Here is an 11,884-nt window from a genome sequence, read left to right as displayed (position 1 = left end):
GCTCTCCACTCTGGACTGGTGCTCCTGCCTCCCACCTTTCTCAGCTTCATGCTGTGGAAACCAAGGCATTTCGGACCATTGGGATCTCCCACGATGAGGCTGAGTCTTTGGGCCTCTCACTCTCTCACCGCAGGCAGGTCGGTGGTCTTTCTGTCTTCTACCATCTCCTCTCTGGTCTCGGCCCCCCTGCTCTGTAGGCGATTTGTCCCCACCATATTTCCGCAGGGCGCTCAATGTCCACCAACAACCCCCTTCTGGTAAAACTACCAAAATCACAAATCACTGCTCACCTTCACTCTTTCATTCCTCTTTTTTCCCACCTTTGGAATAAACTCCCTCACTCTATTCAATCCCATTCTTCCCTCCAGGCTTTCAAAACAGCTGTTCACCACCATCTCTTATCGTACCCCATCCAAAACCATGATCTTTTCTACCCCGTCAATCCACTTCAAACCCACCTCCATCAAATTCCCTGCTTTCCTTCCTGAAAGTCCCTGTGGTGTCCATCTTGTATTCCCCATGTTTCCCGCCCCATCCCTCTCCCTTCCACATATATAATGTCTCTGTTCCCCACTGCCGTACCTCTTGTCTCATGTCTCCCTTAGCTGTGCATTGTGTATTAGTTCTCATATGAGCCTCGACAAGGTATACAAAAAAAACCACACACACACACACACACACACACACACACACACACACACACACACACACACACACACACACACACACACACACACACACACACACACACACTCCATTGCATCCCAAAAATGTACCTACTGAGAAGAGAAGGAGGTAGTGGCCTGATGGAGCTCAACCAAGTGCACAGTGCCAGCTGAAGGACTGGCTGAGTATTTGAAAAGTTCCCCCGACTACAGAATCCAATTTGTATGTAAACAAAAAGACAGCAAGCCAGAAAAAGTATTCCTAACCCACCCTGTAAAAAAACTGCAAAAAATGGAGACTGCATTTGAACAGATGCCAATCGAATATGTCACACAAAATCCAAACAACAATGAATACAGCCCCAACAATTGCAAAAAGACAAAATAAAAATATAAAACGAAATGTCAACAGATATACACCGACAACAGGGAAAACGATAAAAGAGCAGGAAGACATAAAAAGTAAGAGTTGGACAGATTGGGAGTAGACAAAGAAGACTCTTTGGAATGGCTTAGAAGAGGTCAGCTCAACTGGGATCGAGAACAAATCATAAATGCCCAAGACCAAGGACACAACATCAATGTCTTTAAGAAGTTGAGGACTGAATCAATCGGACAAGTGCAGGGTCTGCAAGGTAGAAACAGAAAGTACGAGCCACCTCCGATTGAGATATAAAAAAAACTCATGTCAGATCAGCTGTACACCCAAAGGCACAACAAGGTATGTGGAGTAATCCACTGGCCCATCCACAAAAAAAAATCTCATATCCCAGTTCCAGAAAACTTATGGAAACAAGTACCAAAAGTAATCACTGAAAACAAGGAAGTAATGCTCACATACGACCTAATGATCCCATCAAGCGTGAACATAGAAATCAAAGCATTGCGATTGGATATAGTACTGAGGTACAAAAGACTTGCTACAGAGGATCAGCATGACCCCATTTAATGTATAGGGGTGTTTTTATCTTTGTCCGTGATCTTGGGGGAGGGGGGACGCAAATTCTCCATGTAAATGTGTATCGTGTAGCGCTGCCTCCAGGTGGGGGGAGGGTATTACAAGTCTCCACCATTAACAGTGCAGTATTCCTGTCCGCACATTTTCCAGTACAATGAGCTGCTTTGAATTATAAACAGTAGGTATGTTTTTGCGTCATGCACATAACCCTGGTTGTTTTTTTTGCCTACACAGAGCTGTCAGTTACCGATACACCCACCCAAATAAAGGTGTGCGTCAGAACGCATTGCATGCTTGGAACAAGATCGCCCATGGGGCGGGTACTCTGCTAGTATGACTACAAACGAACACAGTTGGAAGCTGTGTGTGGCTGGGTGACAATCCTGAAAAGAGCCCTTCGAACCAACCTTTGAGGGCAGGAAATCTTCACAGCTTGGTCCATGAATTGTGATCCCTTATCAAAATGGAGGTGGATACTTTGTGCCATGGGAAGACTCCGTTCCACCTTCTCAAAACTGAATATGGAGATAACAACCAATGACACACACACACACACACACACACACACACACACACACACACACACACACACACACACACACACACACACACACACGTACTTTTGTAGTGCACATCGGATTTTTAATTGCGAGTATCTTGTTTGTAAAATATTTTGAATGACCCATGTTTTACATGTCCAAACTCCTCTTTGAGTCCGAGCAGATACAGTAGAGTCAGTTAAGAGCAACAGTTTTTGAGAGAAAGACAACAAAGAATGCGTTTTCATTCTATCGGGTGTCCCCAAATTACCGTTCCAAACTAAAACTGTCATTAAAAAAATAATCAAATGGGATACAATGATGGGTTTGCTGCTTGTGAAAGGGCATTGCTGAAAGTTTTATCGTCAAGATTTTTCAAGATCATCCAAATCCGAATGCACTTGAGACAGCACTCTAATAACTCACGAACGTGTTCAATATCCTCCTGTACCTGGCAGGCCTACCCCTTTCCTCTGCAGGATACTCACAAATCGTTTTTTTATCGATGGTGGCTTCCTTTCATAGATCACCCCGAAGCTTCGTTGATCCGACACAGCTGATTTGGTCTCCATAAACCAGGAAACACACTGTACTGCTTCTTCTTGTATATGTGACGTCACGTGTTGCATGAGACACCTGGAAAAGAAAAACGAGTCAATAAAACAAACATTGAGAAATATTCTTTCACATGTAGCAAACCGCATATCGTTGTGTCCTATTTTCTTTCATTAATATGGTTTGAATTTGGAACAGTAATTTATCATCGCTGTGTTTGAATGTGGTCAGGTGACTATTTTATGTCTATATTGTCACGTTTACAACTAGAACAGCACTCGGTGGAGTGCATACCTCCGCCAAGCTGAACAGTTTATGTTTTGTATCGCACCGATAGGCTGGATCTGGAACCAGATCGAAAGGACAATTGAATTGGTTTGTTCTAGTCATCTAACCAAGTCACCCACCAAGTTTTGTCATAATCTGTCCACAACATTTTGAAATATCATGCAAAATATATTGTTTTTGGCCCCATCTCTAATGGTGAGGAATCACTTAAGAAATGAAATTTTTTTAGTATCCAGTTCCGGATTTTCACCAAAATCGAATCAATTCGTCCTTGTCACACACCCAACCTGTGCACAAACATTTGGCCAAATCCTTGCATTACTTTTTGAGATATCCTACTCACAGACAGACAGACAGAAAGACAGACAGACAAGCAGGAGTGAATACATAACTTCTGTCCACCTTCGGTTGCAATAAGGTGGAAACTCAAAAACGGTTAAGATTGCATGAGTTGAACAACTCTGAATAATAGAATACAAAGATTTTTGAATGAGATTTGCAATCGAAGGAAAATAAAGTCTTTTTTGAAACAGATTTTTTCACAAAACGATATTATAGTGACTCTCTCAATTCGAAGAACACAAATATTAGAATCAGAAGATATTCGAATATTAAGAGGAAGGCAACCAGAGGCTGGTGTAATATTCTCAGGGATGGGTGGAGATTCAGGGGGGCGTTTTGTCTGTGTCACTTAAAGAGGGTAAACTGCAACGGATAAGTGGGATTACAAGGATAAACCTTCCACATAACTTAGTGTTCATTTTCACTTTTTTCTTCGGTTGACCTGTCTTCTCTAAAGGTGAGAGAGGGGGAGAGAGAGAGCGAGAGCGAGACAGAGACAGAGACAGAGACACATATATATATATATATATATATATATATATATATATATATATATATATATATATATATATATATATATATATATATATATATATATATATATATATATCCTGATGTGGTTGATAAAACAAGTGTAAATATATATGTTATCAACATTGTATCGTTTGAGTGTTTCTTTGTAAGTTATATTTTCAATACTATGCAACTGCTGCATATTTTTCACATGACTTACAGCTTCAACATAATCGGTATTCCACTATTCTTCGTCGGCTGGCAGGATAGCTTAAGCGATGGGCGCACTCACCTTTGAGCTATCAAGCCTCTGTTCGAATCTTGACCCAACTATAAACTGTCATTCTGGTGTTTTGCTTGCAGGGAGAGGCATCAATGGGTGCACCATCCATTAAAGGGATGTTAAACTTGGTGTCCCATCTGTAAACATTAGCTGGTAGATGTTAAACATCACACAATGTCTCTTGAGGAGTGCGCACGTTATCGCTGACACCTTGAACAAATTACATTATCCTTTCTACAATCATTAGGCTTGGCTAGCAGGTTCCAAAAAAAAGGAACTTTGGTCTGAATTGTTCTCCCCTGCCCAACCCCACAAGGTGGAAGTAATTGGGGGTGTTAAAGAAAAGGAAGAAATCTTTTTTTTCTTGATGAAACATTCTGATTACACCGACTCAATGATAATATATAAAACTAGAAGGGCACTCTTCGACCTCGTGTCATCGCCACATTATAATGCCTCTGCCCACATTATTACATCATTATACATACTTGTACCAAGTTTGATTTAAATCCCTGAACTCAGATTCAAAATATTAAATAATTATGGCTGCCAGACCACACATCCAATCAGGTTGAAATTTAAAACACATATTCCACATGGCTACCAGATCATAACTGTGATGCGTCATGTTGATTTATGAAGCGGTTCAAGAGAAAGGATTTCAAAAATATTTCCATTCAACCCAATTTGGTTGTGAGACCATGTGAGCTATTAATTATTTGTGAACATCCTGGTATCCCCATGTCTTGGGGAACATGTGGACGATAGGCGATCATACTTGAAAAGTTTCACATTGATTTGTTCAGCCGTTTCAGAGAAGATTTTTTTGAAGGTTTTTATGTTAAAATAATATATGGCTGCCAAACCACATGACCAATGACATCATCAATTCCCCCCCCCCCCATCCCACCATACAATTTAGCCATAGATGACACTGAAAATTTTTCATACTGATAGGATAAAGCATTCAACTTATGCAATTATGACATCATAACATAGCCACCTATAACATCCTCAAAAATATCACACATAGTGCCATGTTCCAAGTTTCAATTTTTTCCGTGGAGTGGTTTCGGAGATACAGACGTCCATTTTCTCAACATGGCTGCCACAGCACGTGATCTATGACGTCATCATTATCATCAAAACATTCCACTTGAATAGTTGCACCTATGGTGAAAATTGTGTAAATCGGATAAGCGGTTGCAGAGAAAACAGAGAAAATTAGCATGGACGGACAGACGGACAGACGGACAATGCGAAAACACAATGCCCCGGCGACTTCGTCAGTGGAGGCATAAAAATTGCTTTTCATTCTGTAACATAACGAATCTACAAACTTTCTTACATTTTCCCAAAGTTTTTGTTGAAATGCTATTGTTGTAAATTTAATTCCCATGATCTATGTTGCCATATATTTATTTTGACCCCGGGATACAGTATTGATAGTTCTTTTCCAATGTTGTTAAAGAACCCTCCTTTCCCTTTTCCCTTGATTGTTTGTTGTTCTTCACATGAGTTGGGTAAAATCTATTTTTCAAACTAATACAGTAGCTCTAAGCATTTAGCTTACTCACCTTATCCTGGCCTATCTTTCTTGCCACCTGACAATCCTCAAATCCAAAAGAGAAAAGCTCAACTGTCACAAGTTGGCTCATCAATGGATGATCTTTCTTTTTATCTTTATGTCTTTGCTGAATTATTTATTGTCTCTCTTAATGGTTTGCAATGGTATTCTTTATCAATATGCCGGTTTCTATGACAAGCTTAGCGAGGGTCTCTGCATCAGCTCAAATTATCTACTTTGCAGTATCATCTATCAGGAAAATCAAGGATATAACGAGAAGGGCACTTGGTAGAGCACCTACAACCGCATCGCAATGCCTGATCCATGAGAACATATCAGGTCCAATACATTTTTGAAATATCATGCTATATATCGTTTTTGGCCCTATCCCTCAATGGTGAAGAATCACTTTAAAATTAAATAATTTTTGCATCCAGATCCGGATTCGGATCTTCATCAAAATTTAATAACTTTGTCCTTGCCACACACACACAACATGCCCACCAAGTTTCGACCGAATCCGTCCACAAGTTTTTGAGATATCGTGCTATATATCATTTTTGGCCCAATCTCTCAATGATGAAGAATCACTTTAAAATTAAATAATTCTTGTATCCAGATCCGGATTCGGATCTTCACCAAAATTGAATCACTTTCTCCTTGCCACACACATAACATGCCCACCAAGTTTCGTCCAAATCAGTCTACAACTTTTTGAGATATTGTGCTATATATCATTTTTGGCCCGATCTCTCAATGGTGAAGAATCACATAATTCTTGCATCCAGATCCGGATTTGGATCTTCATCAACATTGAATCACTTTGTCCTTGCCCCACACACAACATGCCCACCAAGTTTCGACCGAATCCGTCCACAAGTTTTTGAGATATCGTGCTATATCATTTTTGGCCCGATCTCTCAATGGTGAAGAATTACTTAAAAAATTAAATAATTCTTGAAAACAGATCCGGATTCGGATCTTCACCAAAATTGAATCACTTTCTCCTTGCCACACACAGAACATGCCCAACAACTTTCGTCCAAATCCGTCTTCAACTTTTTGAGATATCATGCTATATATCATTTTTGGCCCGATCTCTCAATGGTGAAGAATCACTTTAAAATTAAATTATTCTTGTATCCAGATCCGGATTCGGATCTTCACCAAAATTGAATCACTTTGTCCTTGCCACACACACAACATGCCCACCAAGTTTCGTCCGAATCCGTCCACAAGTTTTTGAGATATCGTGCTATATATCATTTTTGGCCCGATCTCTCAATGGTGAAGAATCACATAAGAAATTAAATAATTCTTGTATCCAGATCCGGATTCGGATCTTCACCAAAATTGAATCACTTTGTCCTTGCCGCACACTCATCATGCCCACCAAATAATTCTTGTATCCGGATCTGGATACCGATCTTCACCAAAATCGAATCAGTTTGTCATTGTCACACACCCAACCTGCCCACAAAATTTCATCCGAATCCGTCTGCAACTCTTTGAGATATCCTGTACACAGACAGACAGACAGACAGACAGAAAGAGGTGAAAACATAACCTCCTTCACCTTCGGTGGTGGAGGTAATAATACATTTACCTGAGCAAATTAGTAATCCAATATAATCATAAATGCACTGTATATACACATGTCTGTTAGACATGCAATTCGTTCCTTCTCATATGGACCACTTGGCTGTTTTGGAGTCATTCTGCCCATTACTTATTTGCATTCTGCTTGCACAATGACTATGACGTCCTGATTCAGAAGAAAAAAAAAGACTTTGGTTAATAGTCTTTATTGTTGGTGATCTTTCTCTACTTTTCTATCCCTTTCACGTGTAGACCATGCATTCTCTGTCAATACATGAACCCTCATGGCATCTCTCCATGCGCATGAAGTTTTGCTACTCCTTGGGACACTTTCTCAACGACTTGAACGCGAGTACTGGCTGGTCATATGGACTCGTTTTCTACCATGCTGTGCTCGGCATCAGTCATGGAGGCTCAGGATTTTTGCTGCTTGTGGGACAGCTGGTTGACGGCATAGTTACTCCCATTGTTGGAGTGCTCTTAGGACGATCGCTTGCGAGGCCAGATCTGCATCGCATTCCCCGTTACAAGCGTTGGCACCTGCTGGGTAAGATGCTCTCCCGCAAATCATGCACGACATACTATCAGCGTGGTTCTGAGCTGTCAAGATGGGCAAGAGGTTTGCACACCCAGCTATAAACTGTCACCATGGTGTCTCGCAGGCAGGTGGAGGCATCAATGTGTGTGTCATCCCTCGGATGGACTTTAAACTGGATGTCCCGTCTGCTTCGTGACATTAGCTTAGTGGAAGTTAAAGATCCCACGGTGTCCTTCATGAAAAGTAGGTGAGCTATCGGCAACACCCTAAACAATTTCCAAATACCAGGTCTGATATACAGGGGATGATGCATCAGTGGCACAGCCATGTTCCCATCAGCCAATGATGCAACTCACAGTCACGTCCTCCATACGAAAGAAGAAGTGTGGTTCTAAAGAAAGTGACTCTTTCACATATTTTGCAGAAACCCTGATGCTTGGTGGAGTCTTGTTGACTACGACACCAAGGCTAATTATAGAAAACTTTTCAGCAAAACTCTTACTTGTACACGAGGGCTTGAATTACACATTTCTTTTCGTGTAATGACAAGTTTATGTACCGGTGAAAGCAAATCAGGAAAGATGATTTACAGTTGGTTATCAAAGGAAGATCCAAATATCGTGTCTTTAACAACCATATTTACATCAGAAACAGAGAACCGGGTAATAATGAACCTCCAAAAGGACTTCTATAATAATCATTCCATCCTGCCCTACATTATAATTATAGAATCGATAGGTGGCTGTCGATCAATGTCTTACTAATCAAAATCTGATGCCAAGAATTCATGAAATAATTTTCTTCCCTCCAGTCACTATAATTCCTTGGGGTCTATATTTCCCAAAAAGTCTATTGTTCTACCATAATTGTTCTTTGTTCCCATGATGATGCTGCTCTTATGTGGGCTCCATGACCCCATTAATCTCTCGAGCCATAATGTCACCCAGGTGCCATAGTTTCACTAATTCAAAACACCAGAGTGAAAATCGTTTCACTCATTCACACCACTCTCCTGGCGTCAGGGCGTGACAGGTTGAGTTGGAATCAGCAGAATTCCCGAACCTTAAACTTCTGAAGTAAGCAGGTTTGGGTGGGTTTGGTTCACAAAGGGGGAAGTGGGGGTCATTTTGTTAGCAGGGCCTCTGTAGGTTTAAATACCGAGCACTTTAGATGCTTGCTCTTCAGTTTGTGCCTCTGATGGTGTCGTTGTCGAAGTTATTGTTCGTTTCTTTCTCGATATCTCAATTAGTCTTCCTCGCTGTTACAATAACCTCTTCTCGGCAGTCTTTCCATCTCATATGCTCCGTGCCTACTTTGAGATCAAATTCCTCTTACTATACTAACTACATTTGAAAAACTCGTTGGACTATTACGCACACTCTCACGCCTGAAACCGATTCAACTAAGCTTTCTATATGCTTTCATTATTATTATTATTTATTTATTAGTAAGTTGGAGCTACAACTTCCACCGATACCTGTAGTTAGCAACCTGGGAGGTCTTTACTATTTCTACCCATTAAGTGCATCTATTACCTGTGCCTGCTGCTTCTTATAATTGTCTTGTTCTACTACTCCTGCATCACTTTGACGTATGCATTCTCTTTACAAGTCACCTCGTTGACCTCTTAAATATTTCATCTCAAGTTCTTTCCAGAAAGTACCACCTTTGATCTGTCCGTCTTATGCCTGGCTTGCCTCACAATGACAGCGCGGACACGTATGACTCCACTGTCCCGTCTTTGCTTTGCTATCGGTCATTTTGCTAACGACTGCGGTGCTGCTCTCTGGTTCTCCTATGCAATAGTGTTCTTTCACCACACTCTGGGTATCGGTAGCATAAAAGTTGGATGCCTGGTACTTGTAGGACAGATCGCCGACGGACTTTTCACGCCAATCGTCGGCTTTCTCATGGATCGACTGCCGGGAATTGCCATGCTCGGGCCACGAAAGAGCTGGCACCTACTCGGTGTGTGCACCTTCGCCACCTTGCTATGATTTTCTTTGTGTCTTTCTGTTTAGTGGGAACGCCTTCATTGTTTCCTGATCCTGGTTGATGAAATGCTTGATATTTGCTTGAATACCAGATCCAGAGATTTGGAATTCCTTATTTTTTTATTCCTGGCATTAGATAGGCCTTCCTACTCTCTGTTGAGTTAATGAGAACTCAGTGTCTGTAGGAGGATAAGTCAGTGAACTGATCAGGTGTTAATGTCATTGTCACCTACCGGCAGGTTCAGTGGGACTGGCACTATCATTCCCATTCACATTCAACCCGTGCTTTTTGTGCGTCGATGATGCCGGAGAAGGGGCTTTCATCGTATACTACATACCCTTCATCGTACTCAATCAAGTCTCATGGGCAGCGGTACAGATATCTCACCTGGCACTCATTCCTGAACTCGCCCACAGTCCTGGGGAGAAAGTGGAGCTTACAGCTTACAGGTGAGACACTTATTACGCAATTGTGTTTGAAATAAATGGATTCATGAAGATGGAAGATGGACAGTTTTGTTAATTTTCTTCTCTGGGTATTTTCAGGTGATACTTGTAACATGTAATCGACAAGCGCAAATGTTTTTTTGTTTTTAACTACATGGTCAAGGCTCATGGAAGAGCTAGGACACAGAGCAGATCAGGACACAACATAACAAAGGGAACAGCAAGACAAAGGGGGAAACAACAACAGCAGAGGGAGAAGGTAGACGGAGACAGACGAACAAGAGATGCAGGTAACGATGAGGGGTAGGGGAGAACACAAGGGGTGGACAATATGGATACAGAAGCAATTTTTAGATCCTCGTGGAGGATCTCGAAGTCTTACTCACGTTGTTGTTCTTCATCTTCTTCTTGTGGACTTTTTTGTTTCACAGCCGACAGTTTCCATCGAAACTTCCTGAAACTTGGCATATATATGTATAAATACCCAGCGCAGACAGTAACCATCTCCGATTTTGAAAATTCCTCCAAGAAAAAAAGTAACGACGTCAAAATATCGCCGCTAATGGAAATCGCCGAAAAAATTATTTCTGAAACTAGGCAAGCTTTTTGAATTCTGTTTGCGGGAATCGAACAGGGCATTAGCAGAGATTAATTACCGCACATATGACACATCACTATGACGTCATTCCTATTTTTGACATTTTTTGTTTCACAACCCAGAGTTTTCATCGGATCTTCGTGAAACTTGCCATGTATATGCAGAAAGCCCACGCGCAGGCAGTAACCATCTCCGATTTTGGAAATTCTTCCTAGAAAAAAGTTGACGTCATAATATTGCCGCTAATGGAAATCGCCTATACCATTATCTCCGAAAGTAGGCAAGCTGTTTGAATTTTGTTTGCGGGAATCAAGCCGGGCATTAGCACAGATAATTTATCGCAAACCTGATAATACATCACAATGATGTCATATTCATTTTATGACGTCTTCATTAAGAGGACGAGGATCTTAGCTCATTTGAGCTTGTTTGGAAGGGGTGGGGTGGGTTTAACGGGTGTAGAAAAGATCATGGCTTTGGATGGGGGATCACTTGAGATGGTGGGGAATAGCTGTGTTGAAGACCTGGAAGGAAACCCAAATGTTTATGCAGTATTTGTTGTATATAATACCTTACAAGCACAGTTGTGCATTAAAAGTATGGATTACCATCAAGGGCCATGTTGCAGACAATTAGGGGTGAGGAGGAAAGGTCCTTGGCTTGGTTTACAGATAGATCATGATCAATTGATTTTTATTTCTTTATAAATGACACCTTTTTAAGTTTTCTACACTCTTTGCAGAGCACATCAAAGCTGCCAAAGCAGTTTCATTGCAAGGAATACACTAGGTGATAATTGATATTGACTTTTCGAGCAGTAATTTGGAATTTGCCCATGTGGGGTTCAGTACACAATGACATACTGTTGCAAAATACCCCTGGTATGTTTAACATTCACCAGTGAATGCTAGCGGATGGGGTACCCGGCTTAAAGTCTCTCCAAATGACAGCACAGTCAATGATGTAATGCCATGCCTGTAAAGCACCAGGGTGGTAGG

General features: G+C 41.2%; 1 protein-coding gene across 1 annotated transcript in view; it reads right to left on the bottom strand.

Annotated features, from left to right (window-relative positions):
* Positions 1 to 11,884, bottom strand: part of LOC147027888 (uncharacterized) — a 53,132-nt gene that overhangs the window by 15,973 nt on the left and 25,275 nt on the right. Inside the window, exons 4-5 of the transcript XR_015057319.1 lie at positions 2,651 to 2,798; positions 2,031 to 2,138 (exon numbers count right to left, since the gene is read on the bottom strand). The gene's annotated coding sequence lies outside the window, so the exon portion shown is untranslated. The remainder of the gene's footprint in view (positions 1 to 2,030; positions 2,139 to 2,650; positions 2,799 to 11,884) is intronic.

The sequence above is a fragment of the Eptatretus burgeri genome, chromosome 4 (assembly GCF_056783735.1).
Source record: "Eptatretus burgeri isolate ZD-2024b chromosome 4, Ebu_testis_v1, whole genome shotgun sequence".
In the NCBI taxonomy this organism is placed as follows: Eukaryota; Metazoa; Chordata; class Myxini; order Myxiniformes; family Myxinidae; genus Eptatretus; species Eptatretus burgeri.
This window is presented reverse-complemented; position numbering and strand designations above follow the sequence as displayed.